The sequence below is a fragment of the Dromaius novaehollandiae genome, chromosome 3, assembly GCF_036370855.1.
Source record: "Dromaius novaehollandiae isolate bDroNov1 chromosome 3, bDroNov1.hap1, whole genome shotgun sequence".
NCBI lineage: Eukaryota > Metazoa > Chordata > Aves > Casuariiformes > Dromaiidae > Dromaius > Dromaius novaehollandiae.
In genome coordinates, this window is record NC_088100.1 from 49,515,212 (window position 1) to 49,539,131 (window position 23,920).

At 42.8% G+C, this 23,920-nt stretch overlaps 1 protein-coding gene across 4 annotated transcripts in view; it reads left to right on the forward strand.

The window, feature by feature from the left end:
• PRDM1 (PR/SET domain 1) overlaps positions 1 to 23,920 on the forward strand; it is a 113,233-nt gene that overhangs the window by 63,407 nt on the left and 25,906 nt on the right. The gene's annotated exons all lie outside the window — the stretch shown is intronic.

Here is a 23,920-nt window from a genome sequence, read left to right on the forward strand (position 1 = left end):
GTGGACAGCCAGCGTAGGAAATGACTCCATCCTTTCAGAGCAATGGGCTGTCATTTCTTTGGAACCCATTGTCCTTCAGTCAAGACATTTGAATTTTCTAAGAAATTTATAGGTTTAATATTCAATTCCTGATTTAGTAGGCAAGGCAGTCTTTCTTTTGATAACTAGGTAATGCAAAACATTCAAGAGGAAGGAGGGTCTTGTGATTGAACCAAACAGCTATGATTCAGGAGGCGTGGGTTCAGCTCCTGCCTGCTGTCAGCTTTCAGCGAAACCCTGGGGAAGTCATTTAATCTCTTCCTCTTACGTAAAAACTCTGATTCTTTCTGTCTTCCCTATTGAGATGATAAATTCTTTTCACCAGCTGTGCGTTTGTAGGCATTCGGTACGCAGGCAGTTTGGTGTCTTACAGTACAACAACAAAGGATGTGTGTCCGTAGGTACTTGGGTACGCTTACATTTACTGAGGACTGTTCAAGCATGGAAGTTCAAGAAACCCTTCGTAGAAGAGAGGATGTGATCCCACGCACCAGTGTGCTAACAGGGATCTTCCCTGCTCTTCTAGCCTTTCTTGTTCTCTTTTTTCCTCCCCTCCTTCTCTCCCCTGCCCCCTCCGAACCAGCCGAGAGTGGAATGAGATAGAAGAGCCAGCTTTCCTCCTCCACACCATGAAATCAAAATATGTTATCAGTCTTTTCTCAACCAGATGTGGGAACGTTCAGGCTCATGCAAGCGGAGTGCAAGTTGCACAGTTTTGTGCATTGGTGACTGAAACTATTGAAATTACCCAAAGCCAAGTGATGTTACAGCTGAAAATGGGAGCGAGTGTGGTGTTTACACCATTGTTAGTGGTGGAAGGACTAAGTTCTGTTGCTTCACCTCTTCACCCTTTTTATATACAAAAGAGGATCACAATGAAGATGTTTGTTCCTACTTGTTTAACCTCAAATGGTCTGGGCAGTTGCTTTCTTCATACCTCGGTTGTATTTTCATTCCTATTCAGGATTTTCATTAGGTTATTTTACAGCTGCACAGAGAGATGTTTAATAATTGCACCAAGATCTTTCTCTCCTAGAAATCTAACCTGGAGTGCTGCAGTAAATCCTGCTTTTGTTCAAGGACTGTTAACGCTCTGGTGTTTGATATCTGAGCAGAAAAAAAACAAAGATTAAAATAAGACGAAATGGCTAAGTAAGCATTCATGTGGTACTGAAAGCAAGCTGCAGCTCTTTGCTGCGCAACTGCTAAGAAACAAGAGAATGAATAATAGCTACCAGTGTCCCAAGTTTGAAAAGTCAGAGGAAATGGCAGCACGAAAAAGCAAATGAAGATGGATGGAGCCCCAAAAGGGTGAAGGGAGACGTGGTCTGTGCTGGGCGAGGATGGGCGGCTGACTCCTGGGTCACCTCAGCGGTTGCTTTTCGGAGGGGTGTTTGGAAAGGGCACTGTTTGGGAGCAGTGCTTCCTGGCTGTGACCGCTGCGCAGCACTTACAGGCTCTGTGTGTAGGTCAGGCAGAGGTCACTACGAGTTAACTCAACACCTCCAAGGAGGAGAAAGCTCTTGGGGATAAACTGCCTTACTATCACTGTCTCAACAGCACTGAGAGAGCTCACATATGGTTCGTTTACCAGTTTGCTTTGTCCTGAAATACGTTTTCTTAGCATGAGGTTGCTGTGGACTGTCGTACCTCTCCCCTTGCTAAATAAAGTGGTTTCAGCACTGATTTCTCCAATCTGGTCGTTTTATTGCTATTAGTTCTTTCTTCTGGGCTGTGGCCAGTTCTGGCCTCCGCTGCGTTGCTGGGGCGAAGCTGCCAGGGGCCAAGCAAGACCTCAGCATCTGCAGAGGCAGCAGCGTCCTGCACGCTCTTGGGTGCCCCTCGGGCACCCCTGGGTGCTCCGGCCTGCCATGTGTGTCCAGGCACGGTGCACCCCATGCCACAGGGATGCCTAGCTGTCCCACGGGCTGTGGAGCAAGGCCACCTTCAGACGGCCCGTAGCACCGCCACGGCTTAGCGTCGAAGCGGAGAGGCAGCTCTTGCGCCTCGAAGCGTGCCGTAGTGCTGTTAGGAGTTGTATCAAGAGCGATGTCAAGAGTGGATCAACTTAATATGAAGGTGGGTGGTGGTTGATTCTGAAATGCAAAGTCTGGGTGTTCGTAGCAAACTGCACGTAGTTCTGTAGCTCTCATGCTGTAAACCAGAAACAGCAACTAGCATTTAAATCAGTGTTTTGGGGAAAAAAAGGTATGAAAATGAATGGCACAAATAGTGCAGTAGTCCATTTAGAGAGATAGATAGATGTAAGAAATCAGTATATTTTTACATCACTTCCATATTTTTGCTTCTGATATTATTTGTAGAACCTTGTTCACAAGTGAGTCCAAACGTAGATAGTCCTCAGTTGTTATGGGCTTGGGTTGTGTTTCCATGGGCAGGAGGATTGGGGGGGGCTGAATATATGTGTGGATTCTAGCGAAAAAAAGGCTTGGAAAAGTTAAAATGCTGAGGCATAGGGATTGTACTCTGCAAAAACTCTGCAGGTTGCAGGCTACTCTGTTCTTGTCCATAAAAAGTCTAGTAGGCATTTATTTTATGTACGTGGGTACATTGTTAGATATGTAAAAATGCATATGTCTGTTTTCAATAAAAGTATTCCATGATCTAAACCTTTTCCAGATAACAGCTTAAAAACCTTAGGCTTCATGTTTTCTCGAACAGGCTTGTTCAGGAAAACGAAAGAGGGTGCTTGACAAGATTATGGTGTTGCTTCTATACGTTTCCTTTATTCTTGTGGATAAAAGGAAATTACAGTGTGTTGTTAAGTCAAAGCGTGGTCTGTGGAGCTGAACCAAAAAAAAACTTTAAATGGACTAAAATTCCCCTTGTGATAAAAGGGAAAACTACACAGCAGAGAGACAGGATATCTTTAATTTAAGTAGTGGGCTTAGGTATATTAATTTGAGTTCAAAGCATCTTTCAAAGGGTATGATGCCCACATTTTTAATTTTACCTAATACTGAGCATCTGGTGTGGACTGGTTTGTGGTACTGAGAGCAAAAGGAAATACATTACTCATAGATGAAAGGAATGAGGGGGAATCACTGTCCTGACTAAAAATAGCCTTTTTTCCACCAGTTAATATCAGCTGGAGGTTTGATTAAATAGTAATTGTCTAGAAAAAGACAATAATTGAGTGTGACTGTTTCCTTTCAGGGGCCAGGCCCAGGTGGTGAAAGTTAAGTATTGTCCTTCAGATAAGGTCCCGAAAGCAGTTTTCCTGGATGTCCACCGAGCCCTTCTGTAAAATGTCCTCTCTGGGTGCTGAGCTGCAGACAGACGAAATCCAGGCCTATTCACAGGGCAGCAACAGCTTTCGGGGATGTAGTGCTGGAGGATTTTATGGCTGTATTTCAGATAGGAGCTGGCTCACCTCTTTGGCTGGAACTCTAACCCAGAGGCGCAGAGATCACAAGAGACAAATGGCTTGAATTAAGACATGGAGTTGACATCTATAAAAGTCAGAGCATGTCTAGTAGGCAACATGTGTAATAAGACTATAACATTATATCGAATAGGGATATTGGAAAGCTGTCTAAAAATCCGGCTTCTGTTCAGATCTGCAGATTCAAAACCAAAATACCCCAGCTTAATAAAATTTTCTGTAAATTTATTGATCACGGTACTACAGTCTTTTCCTAAAAATCTTTCTTCTTCAATACAAGTTTTGTGATGGTACTTGTAACAACTTTGCATAGCTTTATTTCAGTTCATAGTGAAGAAATTTGTATTTCTGTGTAGGTTAATAGTATTTTCTTCCAGGTTTCTGTGAGATTATTCTCTCTGAATGACCCCTTTGTGCTTTACGACATCAATACTTACCACTTGCCTTGGACTTTTTGTATTAGAAATATCTAAACACTATTTAATTAACCTTTTCAAGTGTCTAATGAGCCAGGGAACCATGAGAGAGCCAAGCAGGAAATGCTTTTTCTGCGTTGTGAAAGGTTTCAAAATGCTGCTTATTCTGAGTGGAATAGGCTCAGGGCTTTGAGTCAGTCCTTCATGGAGGAAGAGAGAGCGTGAGAGACCAGCTGGTCTGCTGCAAAATAGCCCAAAGTCCGAGTACTCCCTTGGGAAGCGAGAAGCTATCCTTTCAGTGCTTTGTTCTGCTCCTGCAGATTTGGGACTTCAGCGCCTCTCTATGCCTCCACATCTGGAATTAGGGTGGTAACCACTGGGCCAAAGAGTCAGGTGGGCCCTGCGGAGCGGCTGAGGATGGGAGCGCGGGTGGGAGGCAGCCTTGGCGGCTTTGCCTGCCCCAGCTCAGACCGCCTCTTCTCCGGCACTCCATGTAAGCACACTCCTCCCAGCCCCAAATTTCACTCGTTTAAGAAGCTGTATGCATATTCTGCTAGGAAGCCTTAGTTTTGACCATTCAGCATTTTCTAGGTGGGGAAAGAAAGCTTGTTGGAGTATTTCCGAAGAGTTCACGTGTATTACCAAGAGGGAGACTGACCTGTAGGGTAGGTGAAGGTAGTTGCTCAAAGCCACAGCAGAAATTGATATTGTTATTCAGTTTGAGAATTAGGATGTCTTTATTCTGTGGTTTAAACCACTAGACCACACTCTTTCTGAAATAGGTAGGAATATTTGCATTTTTATATAAGGAAACTGAGGCACGGAGAAGGTACATGACATGCCAAAAGCCACGTAAGAAGCCTGTGGCAGAGCTAAGAACAGAACCCGGATTTCCTGATACCAGCACCTGTGATTTAACTAAAGTTCTCTGCGAAGGCGAGACAGGAGGGAACAAATTATTTAAAAATGGAATTTGTTCTAAAAGTGAAGACTCTTCTTGCTTCAGTTAGTGTTTTCCATTTTACCCAGAGCAAAGATAAAGTCGTATTTGTATCCCTATAATCCCTCCCCTTTTTTTTAACAGTTGGGCTTAACAATGTATATCACGTTGGCACTTACCTCAGAAAACTGCTGGCCTTCTGCTAACCACAGATTGGTAGGATAAAATAAGAGACTGCCCGTTCAGAATATAATCCATGTCTGCAGGGGGCACAGAGATTTCTTCACCTCTGGGAGGCAGCCTGTAGTTTAAAGTAACTGGAGCCTCAAACTCCTCATTGAGGTGCAGCACATCGTGCTGAAAATTAAGGTGAACTTTTAAGAGGGGGAAAGGGGCCTTCAGCTAACAAGAAGTGTGACAAGTTTTCTTGTGATGAGTCCAAATATATATAAAATACATACGAAATTTTAAAGGGCATGTTATCAATTAGTTCGGGAAAGCAGATATTTTCCTGTCTTCCTCTCTTGCAAGTATGGTGGAAAAAATGTGTTATGTTATCTACATTTATCAGTGTGTTTTAACAGAAATGGGGTCGATAAGTCCTCTGAAAATAGGCTAAAATAAAGGGAGATTGAGAGTTCATTGCTTCCATATTTTGAGCCTATGACTTCCAAAATCAAAGGCCTAGTAATCCTAATGAATTGACTTCCAAAATTCCTTGGATTTGTATTGCTGGACTTGTCTCTCTCCAGGGCTTAGCTGGATCCCTGCAGATAGATTTTCAGGTTTATATGCTGTAATTCCACTTAGTCCAGCTGTAAAGTTGTGGTGGCTGAATTAATACACTATAGGGAGGGAAAAAAAACAAAAACAAAAAAGCCACAGTGTACCTACAAAACCCCTAGCTTGTATATCAAATCCTGAGGGGGGAAAAATGGGCATTTCAATTAGTTAGTTGTGTGGCCTTATTGAAGAACAGCCCTGTGGCTAACAAAGCTTTGTCTATAGTATCAGCTTGCTCCTCATCCAAGGGGACAAATAGAGTGGTTGGTCATTAACGGGCTAGCCATCGGGTAGGGGTTTTGTTCTTAAATGGGGGCTTTGTCTTATCCCTGCTGTTTAAGCCCTCTCCAAGCACTCCTCACCTGTCATATCTGTCATACATTTAATTCATCACGCTCTCTGGTCAAAAGCTACACTGATAGTATCAAAAGAAGAGGAGGGGGCTTCTTATAACTTTAGCGATCAAAGGAGATTACCAAGCAAATAATATTTTAATGAAGACGGCAGGTTTGGAAAGGAGAATTTACTGCATTGTGAATCACTAACACATCAAGGTTCGTTTTATCTGTGCAGTATTTGAGAGTGGAATTCCACACTATTACAGAAGGAAGGATGAATAAATGTTTTGGTTTGTGGTTTTAATTAAAAACACGGATGGAGGAGATGGAAAAAAAGCCCTTTTATTTCACTTTTAAAGGTCGTATTTTTAATCTGTAAATATGAAAGGTGTAGCAGACTCTTTAAACATGAGTTTGTTGCAACGATGACAAATACACCAAGTAATCAGCCGCTGAACTCTTACTAGTATTGGCAGGCCAATGCATTCTGTTATTTGGCCTAAGTTTCAGAATATTAATCACAGTACTGAAATGTACTTGGCTTCGCTGTAACCGCTTCAGAGGCAAATCAAACAGGCAGTTTGCAGTTCCACACTTGGACACCAAGATATTACTGTGATCATATATTACTGAGGCCAGAGATGGAGAAATGCACCTTTCGTGTTGGCCAACATTTGCCAGGAAATCAGCCCTATGTAGAGTGAGCAGTGAATAGTGAAATGGCTTTTGCTTACATGTTTACAGGGAAAAGCACTTACTACCCCATTGTGCTTTGTAGTGGAATATAAGCCGCAATATCTGCTGTACAGTACATTAATTCACAATTATTTTCTATTAAAACTGCAGTCTTTCCATAGAGGAATTATCCAACTTGGGGCTGGCAATCCAGAACACTTCGTTTTCTTGGTAAAGTGGAAACAACTGGTGGTGCGTTATCTGTTACGGTTCCTACTGCTACGGGCATGCAGCAGTGAAGTGCTGAACGGCCAGGCGTTCACAGATTCAATTAGCAGCAGAGAGACTCAACTGGAAACATAAAGCAGTACTGCAGTGACTGGCTACCATCCATGCAGGGTATAGCCAAACGTGCACTGTGAGCAGCAGAGCTAGACAGCTTTATTTCTGACGTTTTCCCTTGTGATAAAAAGAAAGCCCCCCTTTGTTGCTGAAGTCTTTGACAGAAGAACAGGTAGGTGTTTTACCGCAGATGTTAACCTCTTTTACGTAAAGGCAGGGTGAAGTGGCTGGCTAGCTTTTTTTTTAAAATTGAATTTAAAATGTGGGGTCTAGGAGGAGATTGTGAAAACATGTCAGGGCTTGTCAGGCTTTATGGTTTTGGGTGGAAAACTCTAATTCTCGCTTTCCACTGAGTAATACTGAGAGCTCCTCATTTGTGTGGTTTTTAACCTGGCTATGAAGTAAGAATATTTATTTAAGAAGCGATACGCTGTGGGCCTGCCCTTCAGCTGCTTTAGCTTCGGGGAGGTCCCTACAGCTGATATGCTTTACATCTGCTGAGGAGATGGGCCTCGGCACCCTTCTGATATTGGAGTTAATTTCTTGTATTTTCAGTCGAGGCTGGTATTTATCCCTTTAGTTGTTTTCTTCTGTAGCCCCCTGGATCTCCTGTTATATGCACAGCACAATGAACTAGTTTTACTGAAGGAGAGATGAAAAACCATATGTTGTCGTCTGGTGACATCAATTTAGCAGAACCAAAGTCAAAACCAGTTTTATTTGCAAGTGAAGTTAGGATAAAGATATGGTCAGCATTGGTTAAGAAACTCTGCTTGAACCTTGCTTTGAGCAAGCATTTCAACAAATAGCTTCTAAACTGATTTACCTGAATCAATAATGATAAAACGTGTGTGTGAATAGGGCCTATATTTAACTGATGCTGTGAGCAGACACTACGGCAGACTCAGCTCTGGTAGGGCTCTCGGCCGTGCTCACACCAGCTCAGTGACGTGGTATTCACGCGGCGAGGAGCTGGTCCCCATAAACAGGGTTGGCGTGTGTGCCAGACGCAAACGTAGGTTTTTGAATTTAGCGTTGGCTTGAGGACTTCCATGCGTTTATTCGGCTGGAAATCTTCCTCTTTTATTTTTCTTTCCTACAAGCTAATGGGGCCAGAGGCTAAGTCGCAGTCTTTCCCTTCGCAGATTAAACGCTCTGAGAAGTTACGTGGGTTACGGGAAGTAGGCACCAACAGTCTCCACTAATGGGTCCTGATCATACATCTTAAGATGTATTTGCAGGACCAAAGTACTTATGTAAAGAAGTGTTTTTTAAAACGACCTAAGTCCACGTGACAGCATATAAATGTCAAATGACAGAGCAGTTTGTGGGTTATTGTTACAAAACTAACCTTTCAAAGGGGTTCTTAAAATATTCTGTGGTTCTGTGGAGTTTCGTTTGAGGAATTTACTTTTAAGCCACTTTCTCCCAGTTGAAATCTGCCTACAGAAAACTTCATAAACTCTTTAGGAAAGAAGCAGGGGGGAGCACACTTTTTATGTTTTAAAGTGAAAGCTTGTGAAACATATCATGCCATACCTGACTGGAAGGAAAAGAAAAATCTACCTTTTGAAATCAGTTTTCTTCAACAGAACAAAAGTCGCTGTGCCAACACTTAGAAATGCAACACATCAGCTCTTCTTCTAGCTCATACTTTATTCTCTGCATCAAAGCTTTGATGGGGGGGGGGGGGGGGAACGGAGAGTGAGAGAGCGAAAGAGCCAGGCTCTTCAGAGCCTCTAATGACGCGTGCCAAACACGTGGAAGGTAAATCCCCTAATTCAGGCTATTCTTTCAGCATTCCCTGGCTGGCGGCCAAGCTAAATATTTCTGCCGGATAAAAAATGCACCCTTGTATGCGGCACTTTCTTAACAGGATGGCTCTCCGGCTTTAGCGGAGGGGGCTTCTCTGGGGGAAAGCCAACATGTGTGTTCTCTTATCTATTTATTTATTTTATTAAAAAGGGGCTTTATGGGCTGTGATTGGATTAACTTAGTGAACCCTGGAGGAAGAGGAAAAACAAATTGGGAAACTGGTTTAGCACCCCCACCTTTTTGTCATCTTCTTTTGGGATTTCCTGGCTGGCTGCCACCTTGAGCCTGTTGAATGTTCTTTAGATCAATCAATTAAAAAGGCTTTAATATTTGGGTGATTGGAACGCAACATATGGGCTGCTGGTGCGGATGTCATGTGGTGCGTGTAGTTAATTGAAATGATTAATAGAGGTGTTAGTTTCTTCGAGACTAATTGAAGAAGGAATATAATTGGAAGCATGGACTAACCATTATTGTTGACTTTTTTTAAAACAAATGGTGTCCCTGGAACATTTTTTACATGTTTATAAGTATGTAGGGGGATTTAGTTTAGGTTTCTGCAACACAGTGATTTGCAAAATCACATTTACTGTACATCAAAAATGCAATCTATTTTTGTGTAAATTAACCTGAAAAAAAGACTTCCACATTTCTTGTCTGCTTTAGCAACAAGCATCTACCCCATAGTTATGGTACCTGTTTGTCTTTAGATCCTTACTGGACTTAAACCAGTTTTCCAGCCTCATTGTTACCTGTGTGGGCCCAGCATCCACGCTCAGAAACCTATCACGGATCTCTGAAGGTCTGTTAGGTCAGCTCCTCTCTGTACGCAATGAGTTGTGCTGGTTTACCCTCTCTTGGGTACGCTGCAAATGTGCCAGGCACTTCAGGCATACAGTATCTAGATTGTACTACCCCATAACTCATCAACCTGACTGTATTTCAAAGGGATCCAGTTTTCTGTACATATGACTGGCAAAGGACATCAGAAAGAAACATGAAATGAGAGAAATTCAGAGGATTAGACTGAAATTGGATCCTTTGGCTTCTCCCGCCTTCTTTATGAGTAACCAACACATACTTTTTTTCTCAACAGTATTGTGCTGTGAAATTTTACCAAAATTCTTAAGCCAATGTGAAATGCAAAACCTGGGCCATAGGTTGGCTGCAGAGGACATCTGGCAGCAAGGAGAGGGTTCAAAGGATGTGCCTTCTGAAAGTAGCCTCACTGGCAAGGCTAGCTCTCACATTAGAAATGGGGAAACTGAGAAAACATGAAAACCTCTTGCCTGTAGTCAGCAAGCACAGGCTGGCCTACTGGACACTGCACTAGCAAGAGCAGTGCTCTCGCTTTTGTGCTGTGGTTGTGAGTACTACAGAAAACTTTCAGCTGGGGATTTCTTAAGACTGAAGATCGTGGCTTAAATAACTTGTGAGTTTGCTAGATTTTAAGTGCTTACCTTTGGTAGAAGAAAAGCAGGAAAGCTGGCAATAGGGTATTAATCCTAAAGAAAGGTAAGTCAGTTCAGATTTTTGAGAACAGATAAGCTATATTTTTAAGTGCAGTATTACCACATCAGCTGCCTTTTTGTCTGCTTTAGGTAATGGAAGAAAAGCATATACCCAGTTTTAATGTTTTGGGAGAAAACTGTCTTTTGGAAAGCACATATGGATTTTCTGTATTGTTTTCTTTTGCACATGTAGTGCTGCTTTGTGCATCTATTTCAGCAGTCAGAAAATTGATTCTGTCAACCCCAAGTAAGTTGAACAGAGAAGTGATGGACAGGTTTGGAGGATTTTTGTTGTTAGCTTAAAACATAGTATAGGATGGTTTTAATATTTTAGTGTCTTCCCACACAGATTTCCAGTGATGCTTTGAAGGGAACTTTGTGTCTGCAAAAACTTTGAGCCTCCCCGGAAGATGTGGCCTGTCTTGTGTACAGATCTGAGTGAAGCATTTGTAGAAAGGAAGTGGCTGTCCTGCACTGGGGGCTGAGAGGAAGGGAAGACATTAGGTCTGATTGCAAGCTTCCCTTCCTCCCTGTTGCCTGATTTGTGTGCATATAGTACTAATAACTTTAGACGAGGAGTGTGCCAGGGCAGATTAGTGCAAATTAATCTTTCAGAAATCTTTTTTTGATTATTATCTGGTGGCAAGATTAGTCACTTAAGGATCTTCTTTTACTACAGCAAACTATTGCAATTAAACAATTGCTTGTTTATTTTTTAAATGTAACAGTAGTGAAAAATAGTAGCATTTCTGCTGTCTCCATTGCCATTTAGGATTTAGTATACAAGAAGGAGAGCTTTATGTAAACTTCTTGGAGTCGGGAGCATCCTGTCTCTCTTTATCAAATCCTGCCATGTTTTATAATTAATACAGTTCTGGTGCATTTGGCCTGGGCCACTAAAAGAGGAACAGCAGACCAAGGAAGCAAGATTTAAATCTGTGCAAGTGCTTTATAAAGGAGAATTATCTATACCATCCCCCTAAAACTAACCTCAGGAAACAAATCTCTAGTATAAGCAACGTTGGTAGTATTGCCTGTTGTTGAGACCATCCCCATTAGGAGAAGCTACTTTTAGGTGTTTGTGAATTTACCAAATTCTAAACATGTGGCTCAGTAATATCTTACAATTTACTTGTCTCATTGTGTATTTTTCCCCAAAACCTGTTCTGAGATTCCCAAGAACTTGGCTATGGAAATTTTGTTGCTAACATTAAAAGAGTGTGATGACCTTCCTTTTGAAAAGTAATCTCTTCTCTACCATGACAGCCTACATTTTTTGGAGCAGAGGTTTGAATGACAAGTTCAGCAGATGGGGAATGGACAGTGCATTTGGCGAGGAGGGTGGCCTTTGTCACCAGGGATGCTCGAATGCCATCCTGTCCCTCTGCAAGGCAACCGAGAGTGCTTTCCCGTTCCTGGGTCTGCACATGTGCTTCACCCACCACGTGACTCTGTCAGAGCAAGAACCAGGATATGCACCAGTCTTCCCCCATCTCCATCCCCAGCTCCCACCCACAGGAGAATTGCTTTTGAGCTAGAAGGCAGTCTAGATGGGTGGCAGACCAGCAGCACCCTGAGAGGCTGCAGCAGGGCACTTGGCTCTCTCCAGCCAGTGAACGCTGCTGGGTCTAGAACTGAGAGCACAGCGTATGTTCAGTGCTTACTGCAAACCCTCCTGAGGCTGAGAACCGTAAAAGGAGCTGTTTTTAAAAGCCTGTGGACAAGAGCTGAACCTGGAGAGGATTATGAAGGAGGAGAGACTGGGCCTAGAGATCAGCACTGTCAGGGAGGAGGGAAACTGAGAGTAAGGTTGGTAGGAGACTGAGGGATTTATCTTCATGGGTTATTGTAGACAAAGGCAAGCAAGCTCGGTGTTAAAAGCGGGTGGGATGTAAGCCAGCTCTGATCCAAAAGCTGCCTGACTGCATTAGCACGGTGCTAAGCCCAAGCTAATATATCCGGCTTCTCACCAGGGCTTATTAGCTTGCGCTCAATGCCATACTAACATAGTCACAGGACTTCCAGTTGGCTTGACACCATGTCTGCTCATGCCCCCTTCCATAGCCCTGAGCTAGGCTTGGAGCCTGGGCCTGGGAAGGGGCCGAATACCACACAGGGACAAGGGGTGGCAGAGAGGCTGGAACAAGGAGCTGGGAGAGGGGGACACTGGGCCCAGTGGAGAAGTGGTGTACTTTGCCTGCCTGACTTCTGTGTCACTCAAGTGATCAGATTTCCAGAGAAGCACCAGGAGATCTTTGAAGGCTGGAATACACTGCACTGCTGTGCAGATTGCAGAGGCTAGGCCAGCTAGTCAGTGGGAAAAGGGAATGTGGGGATGGAGAGTGTATGGTGTGTTCTGGATCAGGAGAAGTGCAGCTCAGATGAGGAAGCCGGAGGAACCAGGAGGGACTGAAACTGGCTTGATAAGAAGACTCCCACAAGGAGTCTGGGTGTGGGGAGAGGAAAGTGGGAGTTACTGGAAGGGGAAATGAAGGTGTCAGGAAGGACAAGACGAGGACTTGTTGGGCAAGGAGATAGATGAGAAGTCTGAGCAGAGGACAAGGCTGAGACAGAAGGGAGGAGCAAACTCCTCACCAACCCGGGACTGCAGCCAAGATTCCTGAACCCAGTCCTTCCTCTGCTTCCAGCAAATCACCTGGCAACATCCACTGGCAGAAGTGCCCCATCCCTTCTAGCGCTCATGCTGACGCTGACAACATATGGTTGCTTTGAGCCAGGTTTGTTAACTTTGCTGGCAGAGGTCTCTCTATGGCACACCAGAATATCCTAGCTCTGCTGCTGATCTGTGTGGGTGTTGGTGTGATGCCAGGTCATAGGATTTCTGCTTTTTCTATTTGCAGTTTTAAAAATCAGGAAACTGTACACACAAGAACTGTTTAAGAACATTACTAAAATTGCAAACTCAAGTACTCCAGAGTATAGGTTGTTTGCCTAACCTCAATTTGATCCTCTTAAGCATTATGATACAGTCTTTAATTACTCATTTAATTACTGTTTTTTCTACTGCTTACTTGCCTCATTCAAGCATCAGACAAGCTTGCTAGGGGAGATGAATTGGGGTGGTGTAATAAAATGTTGACTTTAAGACACCACCTCCCCTCCATCTCACTTGCTGTAGTGTAAGAAAGTAAAATGGGAGTTGCAGGAAAAAGGTATTGTTCTGCTTAGGGCAAGTGAATTCTGTTCTGAGGAACTAGCTGCTGTTTCTGCCTGTGATTCTGGATAAAATTCATGTCAGTTCATCTCAAAAATGCTTTTTGCAGGTGGTCATTAATTTTGTCATTTTTTGAGTGCCTGATTTGAAGCCCTGCAAAATACGGAGCCACTGCAGATGCCAGTAAGAGAATGTTTTGAACATATACAATAATACATAATGCTGAGTACACTGGCTTCTCTGCATCCCTAAATTAATGTATACTTTTGATGTTAATGTCATTGTGTCTCCACAACCCTTCTGCAGAGTGAGAATAATAGTAGTAATACCCTCATCAGCATATGGGGGAGGTATTGTGAAAATGAAATTAGTCATTATTTGATATTTGTGAGGCATTCAAGCACTGCTATTGTGGTGAGCAAAGTGGAAAAATACAAGACAAAACTGGCCAGCTGGTCTTCCATTAGAACAGCCTGAGCTAAAGTAAGGCATTGGGAGAAGAGTAAGGCATGGAGGATGAGGAGGAAAAAAACAAAATATGGAATAGTTACTTTTTAAATCGTCACTGTTCTTTCTAAGCATTGAATGAGGAAGAGATCTGGGGTGGGAGGGAAATTATGGTGCTTTGTATGCCAGGAGTGCAGAATTCTGTTCCCGCATCTAATTCTGTTCCTGGTATCTTCTAAAATGTGAATGCCCGATTTTGTACCATAATCAATGTAATTTTGGAGTGTTTGCCTTCCTGTAAAGCATGGTTTTCTGCGTGAGGCTGTTGTCTTGCAAATCCGATGGTCCATTGTGGGTTTTTATAGAACTTTGACTCAGCTTCAAGGAAGGAAGGATGAAGAAGCAGAAGAGTGAACTTCTGGAAGTTGAAACTCTCCTTTCCCTGTGTTTGAGCAATCTGCTCTCTTATGAAACCTTTTGAAATCTCATTTGCTGTTTTCTTTCTGACCCCCAAATTTATTCTTGTGCAAATGTTGACACCCAGTAGAGATGAAATCAGTAACTTGAGAGAACATATCTGGCTTATCAGAAACTGTGGGATTCCAAAAATACACTAGCAACACAGACCTTTTTGGTTTTTTCTCAGTTGTTTCTGCAGTTAGTTGGCAAATGGTATTGTGCATCAGGTTATATGCATCTGAAGGAGCAGAATATTTGTTCAGTTCATATGAAGCTGAGTTCATGTCACATACCAAAATGGTTTTATTTTCTGGTCTTCTCTTCTGCTTATTAGTATTCTGTGAGATTATGATTTTGATACATTTACTGATTTATGTGGACAATTTTAATTATACGGGTTCGGGTCTGAAGATTGTGACTAATTTATGCAAGTATTACTGCAAACAGTGTTTCCTTGTTTTGATCAGGTGTATAGCTAACATGATGTTTCCGTTCTCAGATGGTGTAAGTAGAACAAGAACTAGAGACGACCTGGAAGTAGTTCTCAGTGCAAACATGTATGTTTTCCAGTTGAATACAGGCTGTGTGTAAAGTTTCTATATGGGTTGGACCTGTATAGCTCACTGAAACCAAACGAGGGTTTTTCCCTGGCTGCATTTTCAGCCAGTCCTTAATTGCTGGGTTTTTTTTGATGATTATGACAGTAAATTTCTTTGATTTGATTACTGAATGAAAGCGAACTTCTGCAAGTGGATGGAAAAAAACATCAGAATATTTTTTGAGACTTTGACCTCCCATATCATGTCGTTAGGCAACAGGTAGGGAAAGGAACAGTTACAACCATGGATTCATGGACACATAAAAAGCCAGAAGATGCATTTAAGCTACATTTTACATCTTAAATGTTTAGGGTCACTAGATAATTCAGAAAAGAAAAATGTGTTTATAAAGAGTATGGATACTGCTGTGCACATAGGAGGAAGGAACTGCACGCTGATAAATTAGTGAAAACCAAACTAGCCTTGTTGGTCCAAAAGCGACATTTTTGTGTTCTGTTCAGAGGTGGGTCTTAGTTTTTAAATTAAAGGCGTTGTTGAGCCTTCTTTATCTGTATGATAAAAGCGGTAAAATAGGTACAAAATGGGTCTTGTGCAACGTTGTAATTTACCTTTATTTTAAACTGGTTTACACATCTTAATACATTATGACAATCAGAATTATCAGGCCACCAGGCGGAGAGGAGTTTGTTCTGTTAATTGCTCTTGTTAAGCCTAATTACAGAATGGGGTGGAGTGCATGCGAAGGGGAGGCAGGACTCTGCTGGCGAGAGGAAATCCTAAAATCCCCGGCCTAGTGGCCGGCAGTGCGTGCGGGTGTCAGGGCGTGAAAGCGGAGGGCACGCTCTCCCATGGACTAAAGCCTGAGATGCATGAGCCGGAGGTGGGGAGCCCGTTCGGTGTGGACACATGAAGGTACAGTTAAAAAGAGAAACGTGCTGCTTTTTCCTTTATGAATTGACTCTTTTTTTTTTTTTTTTTTTTTGCATGATTACTCTTAATTTTTTAGTTTCCTGGTCAGTTGGGTTTCGAGTTGGTTTGTGGATGAGACGTGCTAGCCTTTGATATTATGATGCTGCTGGCACAAGATCTGTACACACATAGCTATGGGTTTGTATCCTAAATTTCTTCTTCCTTCACTTACTGCAGCAGGGAGGTGCTACCCCAAGATCGTGTTTCTTCTTTAGGCTTTGCAATGGCAAGCGTGCATCCAAGGAGCCCTTCTGCCCTGTGTTGTTCCAGTTTGTTTGTGTGCCCACATGGCACTGCTGGCGACTTGCTGGGGGCCGTGCCCGCCCTGCGTTGAGCAGCCGCCCCGCTTCCTTGGGAGCCCCCTGGACCGCGGTTTCTGATGGGGCAATTCGGAGCGAGCAAAATGCGAAGCGAACAATTATGTAACAAATCTGTGCTCTTCTCTGGGGTATGCTACCTGACTGGTTTGCTGCCAGGGTGGTTTTATTGTTTTGGCTACTGGGTGGAGGGAGGAGACTAGAACAGCAGAGGAGTCACGCTTTAGTTTTCTTTAATTATAATGTATGCTTTTAATAAAACCTTTTAGAGCCGTGAATGAAATGGCATTGCAATACTGCACAGGAAGAAAAATGCTACTGCTGTTGCAGCTGACAGCTGAATGGTTAGATGGCTAGTGTGGGTCTGGGACTCAGAAGCCTTTTCTTTGCTGGCTGGAGATACTGCTGGGTAAATGTGTTTACTTTTTCCTTAGTATTTATACTAGTTAATGTGTCGCACTAGATAAATCTACTTCCTGAGTCCATCTTTCAGCTTGCTGCCTTCCCTCCCAATTGACAAATGGTTTGAGTTTGACACCATTTTATCAGTTGAGCCCCTGCTGGGTGCTGCATGCTTGCTTGTTTTTGCTTTATCATGAAAAGTGAATTATCTGCAATATTTTGTTACCATCCAGCTAGCAGTTGGCAGGCTTTCATATAGGAGCTGATTTAGATTTCAGCAAGGGGAGGCTGTTGTCTTTCTTTGCAAAGCCCTGTTGTTGCTCTCCAGGAAAACAAAAGATCCCTGAGCTTTCTGCACCGCAATCTGCTGCTGTCCCACTTTCAAGGAGGTGTTTTGTTTGTTGCAGCAGCTTCCTATCTTAAAATGATAAATTGAGCAGACATGTGCAGTGTTTTAAACCTCTGTCTCCAGGGCTTTGCCTTCACTTAGGATAAAATACGTTTTTTTATGGTAGCCTCTGGTGTGATTTAAACTTCGTTTAAAGATTACAAGCAAAAGGGAAAGCATCAGCATCTTTAACACTGGTAGTTTGATGAGGAATAGCCGTCAGGAGAAGGACTCAACTGACTTAACTCAAGTGGGTTTCAAATGCATCAGGGATTCATTAGTATTAATAGAAGAACAGACATTTCCTTCATTCATTTGCTGTATGCCCTGCTTTTTCTTTTTTTTTAAGAGCAACCTGGAGTGCAGTTTTAACACTTATTCAAGTTAATACAAGGACGATAAGCTAAAGTTAAACAGAAGGAGACCCCTGAGTGTGTGAGGTCGGTCTCTAGGAGTCCTGGAATTTGGTGCTGTGCTTTACAGAAAGCTTGTGGTAAACTCTTGGGTGAGGCTTTCAGGGCAGCTGGCAAAGAGGGTCTGCTGCATACGGTTGTAACCAGAAGAAATTGTTGTGAGAATCCAGTTCTGTGAGGGTGACTAGGAGGTCACTGTCCAAATGGCATGTAAAGGTTTATAACTTCATTGATTTTAGAGGGACACAAGGGTGCCACGTTCATATATTCAAGGGTAAAGAAAAGAAATCCAAACCATTCTTCAGTCTCTCAAAAGCTCATGAGATTGGCTGAAAAATTCATTTTGAAAAATAATTAGATCCAAGGTAATTTATACTTGTTTTCTATCTTCTAAGTCCCATGAGGCGCATTTTCAGGCTTCTGCTCGGTCACCAGTAGGATCCTAAGCTTTCTTAAGAAAAAAAAAAGGCTGGAAATTTGAAAAAATCACCAGATTTCTTCAAGACACCAAATAAAACCTTGAGTGTTGTTAACACTGGGAGTGAACGTGTAATTGCAATGATTTTTTCTCAGTGTCCTGCATAGCATATCACGATTCCACCCAGTGAGTCCTTTAACTAGCAGAAGTTTTTGGCATAAAGTGAGATGGGGGGGAGATTGTTTTTTGTAGCAAACATAGCTAAGAGTTGCAGCCCATAAAATGTCAAAAGAATGATATAAATCCACACAAAACGTTTAGTCTGGCACTGAGAGCAAAACTGGGGAGGCAGCAGATAAACTACAGGAGTGCCCACGAGTTTGGCAGCTCTTACTGATAGGGCAATTCGAATTGCCAGTGCGCGTCTGCTTTACTTGTTGAGCCTAATGAAAAGTACAGTTTAATCACTGGTGTGCCAAATTGAGCATGATTAGCTGTTATTGCAGATTAGTGCATTGTCTGGGGCTCCCGAATTATTGATCCGGGTGCTGCGCTCTGATGTTTTCTGTGCCCTCTACTGTAACCTCTTCTTAATGCCTAGGGGAGGGAAGCAGGAAAGGGGAGTAGGAGGAAAGAAGTCCAGATGGGAAGAAAACAGGTCCTGAAAAGACCAGATAGGAACTAGGTCAGGTACTGTGGAGATTAAAGAAGCATGCTTCATCCCTGGACGCAGGAGGCAGGGACAAGTAGCATACAATTACGAGGAATTAGAACGGCAACAAGTAGTGCAGATTTATCAGCTTTAATTGTCTATTGTCAGGACAGAGCCCTTCTTGTAGATCAGGCGCTGCCAATGCTTTAATACCTCTAATGGACTCTCTATTGTGGGATTATCTCTCCTAAGGACAATGTCTTTCTTTAAAACTAGTTGTTTGGGGAGACCAGGAGGGGAAAAAAAGAAGAACTAGCTCCAGCCCTAGGTTTTTCTCTTTGATTTGTCACATTCTGCAGGAAGTAGCTGAGAGCCCAGTGTTGCTCTTCTGTCAGCAGTAGTATTCCTTCAGGGGAACTGATAGATACCTATTGAACATTAACCCTCTTTGCTCCACCTTCCCCAACGAGCTCCTCGAGAAACAATAGCTGGTTGATAAAGAGCAGATAAGCAAGGACACAGGGCTTAAGAATCTCTCTGCTATCTTTATTCTAAAAGCTTTCCTGGGTTTTGCAAAGTAAACATTACAACATTTAAAGAAGGATAAGGTGTCAACCATTTAATGAGAAGTTGTGTTTAATAGCAGAGGAATTCTTCCTCCCTCCCCCATCCAACACAGAGGTATGAAAAGACTGTTATTTCACCACCCTGGGGTAGGAAGGGTGGAGAAATGACAACTGTACTCTTAGAAGCTTGACAAGGGCTTGTCCAACCCACCCTAGCTGGAGTTCCCTAATGGGCTCTAAACATGTATTCACTGTTTCAAATCCTTTGGTCCTAGATGCATGGTGGTAACAATGCTGGATCTGAGATAATCTGAGACTAAATATATTCATTTCCACCATGCATACATTTTACCATGGTACATAGCTGGAGGTTTTTTTGTCAATCTGCTTTGAAATGTGCTCCATGGCCAGGTCTTTGTCTGAGAAAAATGGCATGGTTCCACTGGCTTAAAAGTGGATGTCGCCCTCTTTCTAATGTGTTCAGCTCCACAAAATTGGGCAGCCTGGAAAGTATGTGAAATGAGAACAGAATTGTGTAGGATCAAGGTCTAAAATTCCCCTGTGGTTCAAATCACTATTATTAACCAGGGAAAGTTGAGGAAAGAATGCCCCCAAAAGGGTCATGATTGTCAAGCTGGGAAGAGATATGAAAGCTGAATCATGCAACTAAATATGAGTGGCTTTGTTATTTGAGATTGTTGTGAGGTGGTTCCAGGGTTGACATATTTGAAATATTCATAGAAATGATTCCTCCAATATACATATTCCTTCCCAACCCTCCCCCACAATAATTTGGAAATCAGCCCATTTTAAAGGAAAGTTTCCCCAATTTTTTTTTTCCAGGCTTCTGCTCTGTCACCAGTAGGGTCAGAAAATGGTTGGAACTGGTTGGCCTATTTTAATTCTTTTTTCCCCAGCTCAGTCACTATGGACAGAATATTCAAAATTTCATGTCTGGGATGTAACACCAGATTTTTGTGCTCAGATTCTGCTGCCCAGGCTGAATTTGGGTTGGTAGAAGCATGCAAAGGCAATACAAGCTGTGTTGTATTGGCTACTGGCTGTCTTCCCTGCCTTTGCAAGACCACCATCACTCAGGATTGCGATAGGAGGGCTGCTGGTAACCAAGAGGGGAACATCTGCAGTCTTCAGCGTGAGGCATTTTGCCTCTCATAAAGGAGAGGGAGATGGCTTCTTACATTTAGTCATTTTCCTCTTCCATACCCTATTGTCTGTTGCCCTCTCCTGCTCTGAAATCAAAGAAATGCAATGACAACGGCTCTCCTACTGCTTCTTTCTCAATACCTTCACCCCAGCTTGCTTCCTGGAAAATGAGAGCAAGTGGCTTTAGACGACTTCTTCTCAGCTGCATTCACACCAAAGAGAAGCCAAACTTCTCACAGTGTACTCTTGCCCTCCACTAAGTAGGAGGTGTCTGATAGCGGGCTCAGACAGCCTCAGCTCTTTTCCTCAAACTCGAGCCTCAACAAGAGGAAATGGCTGAAGCTCAGTTCTGGCTTCTGTGTGCTGCAAGAACGTTTTTTCCATTGCAGGAGGGTTGTTTTGGCTTATTCATAAGTCATCTGAACAGTATTTTAATAAGGCCTAGTAGGAAATAGAAGGGAATAGGATATTTTAGTTCGACGATTTTTTCCCCTCTTTTTAAGGGAAATACCTCTTAGAGGAACATTGAAATCAAAAGAGACATTCAGACTTACACTAGGCAGTAGCTGAGAGTGCAACCAATAGATCTACTCCTGGTATTGCACAGCAGAGACAAATGTAAAGGCATTTGGAAGTGCTGCAAGGCAATGACCAGGGTGCTCTGTAATTAAAGGCAGTCCCTGAAAGCTGCATGTATTAATTCAAAAACCTGCTGGCTACAACATACATCATTCCAAATGTCCTTGCAGAAAACCTTCATGTAGATTCAAGTGTAATTTTAATTTCTCTCCTTATAGGCAATATCATACTGAAGTAGTCTAGGGCATACAAAGCATCTGAGATCATATCTGAAGGCTGTGTTTTGCAAAGGTCAGGACAGTATGTGAGAAGAAGGCTGTAACTTTTACTGTTGCAAAGTCACTGTCATATGCTGGACCTCTCTTTTTCCCTTGAGCCTTTCAGTGGCCACATTTTTGAAAATGAACACGAGTGCATCTCAGAAGAACTTGAAAGAAGTTCTTCTTTGAGTTTTGTTTCTAAGTTGGCTTTTAAAAGCTGTGTGGTCATGCAACTACATCATGTACCTTCTCGAAGTAATGACCACAACTGGTCCCCAAATGTTTACCAGCACAAGGATGCCTACATGCAGGAAGTGGGAAATGGGGGTGGGTCTGGTAGTCACTCTTGATGTGGTCAGTCTGCCACTGACCTTGTTTGGGTAAAGGGAAGGGGAGGATGTGAAAATGAGACTGTGCTTTAATCTCTTGTGTGCATTTTATCTCCCCTCCAACTTTCTAAAGAAGTTTCATCTATTAGAGCCAGCTCCCTTCCCTCCTCCTTCCGCTTACGATTACAGCTCTCCCAGGCACCGGGAAAACAGCAGCAGCAGCAGCTGAAGCTCAGTCGCATTGGCTTGTTGTTGAGCTGAAGCAGTGATAGCATCAAAGGAAATGGATGGGGATTTCTGAGATCAGAGCTGTTAGGGCCATTCATGATTTGTTACCAGGCTGAAAGCGGCTGCAGGGAAGAGCTGCCTGAGAAATGCTGATTAATAAGGTAATTGAGGTTTTCTATGAGTGAGAAGGAAAAAATGAAAATATGACTAAAAATGTTCTTTTTGAAATGAACAACATTTTGAGATCGTACATTCCAGACAATAGCAGCTACTGGTATGAAAGCGGTCTATAAAAGAGCAGAGAGCTGCTAACTGAATAGGGCGTCTTTTAATGTTTCTCTATTAAGGAGGAAGGTCAGAAGGTCAGTCTTTATATTTCTCTAATGGCAGAGCTTCCTTTATGATTCTTACTTTATTAGAGATTCTTAACAATTTATTTCTGTCTCTACCTTCTTAATAAACTTAGTTTTGTTCCAGATCAGACAGCATTACGTTAGACCCGCGTGCCGGTGAAATCCCATCTCCTACGCTGCTGTAGTTGTGCACTTAGGCTTTGCTCAGCTTCGCTGAGACACTCGGGGCTAATTTCAGGATAGCCTCAGCGTGTGCTGCAGAGTTAGTGAGGTTTGTATGCCTCACGGGCCGCATTCGCCTCACCTAGCTCTGCAGAGAGATCTGTACTGACCTGGAATATTGGCCTCCTCTGTCATCCCGACAAACGTTTCGCTGGACCTGATCCGCTCTAATCTCTGCCTCCTCTTCTCCTCTAGCTAAACTGCATGCTCAGTTCCTTGAAAGGCAGATTTACTTTTCTCCTGTTTTCCTTCGTGTTAAGATCAGCCCCTGAAGGAAACGCATCAACTTTTGTGTGTGTGTGTGTGTGTGTGTGTGTGTGTCTTTTTTTTTTCTTTTCTTTTTTTTTGCAAGCTAACAGGGAAGTGAAAAGCTCTGAAACAGCTGCCTCTCAAAGTGAGACTATTTTTTGGTAAAATAATCACCTTCAGTATGACTACATTGTTTTTCTGTTCTATGTGGTGTGACTCAGCATCAGTTAATTAACCCAATCAAGTAGGCCGGATTTCTCTCCTTTAATGAATGGTTCTTCCTACTTCAGAGCCTTGCTAGACCTCCTTTTGGACGTGCCTCGGTTTTACCATGTATATCCAATTACATTCCTCTCCTGCAGCCCGGTGCCCTGGCCACCTCGCTTGTGGGATCACGCGGTGGTGGAAGTTAAGCCGGGACACTCACTTGCAGCAGTTGCCCTACTTATGTCTGCTGCCGTGAGCCCGTTGGCATTAGAGCCTGCGGAAGGTCTTTACACAGATATACTATTCTCAGCACTGCAGACCTAAAACGGCCGGTAATCCTCCTCATCGGTTTCTTTATCAGAGGGAGGAGGAGCAGGTTAAGCAAAAGGGAGGTGTATACAGCCACCAGACAGAGAGACAGGCAGGCATCCAATTTTGTAAAACCTGCTTTTTTTTTTCATTCCTTCTTCTTCCCGTAAAGAAATCTGTAAGATCCAGATTACCCCAAAATATAAGCATGTGTTTGTTTAAAAAAGAGAATGTGAAACTAGCTGCAACGTAAAGTGCTGGGAAAGAAATGAAAACTATGCTTGCAGACGTGAGAGGAGAAGGAAAAGTAGGAGACTCGCCTTTGGGTGAACCAACTGGCTAGGGTTTGCAATAGGCTATGGATGGCTATAAATGGAATTGTGCATCATTGTTTCTCTGAGCTGGAGGATTCCTCACTGAGGAGACAGGACCACTGAAGGAAGTAAGGCATCTGGTTGTTTTGTAATGAGAAGCAGGAATGCTCTTAATAATAAACAAACAGGACGTTGTATGCCATCATCACAGGATGTCCTTCCTTCAGCCAACACGCTGACTTGGATTGGAGGGAAAAATTGGGTTCAGGGTCCACTAATTACTATACCAACCCTCCTCCCATTACCCGCACACTCCCAGCTGATCACTTACATATTGCCCTGTACAAGATTACTGCAGGTTTTGTTTTGTTTTGTTTTTTACTGCACTGCAAAAGAGGTGTCAAGTTTTAAAATATTGCCTGCCTTGCATTTCTCTTGTAAGCGTCCCTGTTATTATTTAGGGAGCGGGAGAAGTTTTTATTTAGAGAAACTGAGTGAGATGTTTTTCCTAATTCCTTTAACAAACATTGATTAAGAAGAGACTCTGGAAAGGAATAGTCCTTGCAGCCAAAATCAGAATCCTGAAACTCATGAGCTGTATCAGATAAAGCAAGAGAGAATTGAGATTTGGGAGTGGAACTTTAAATATATATATTTTAATCAATATTCTGTAAT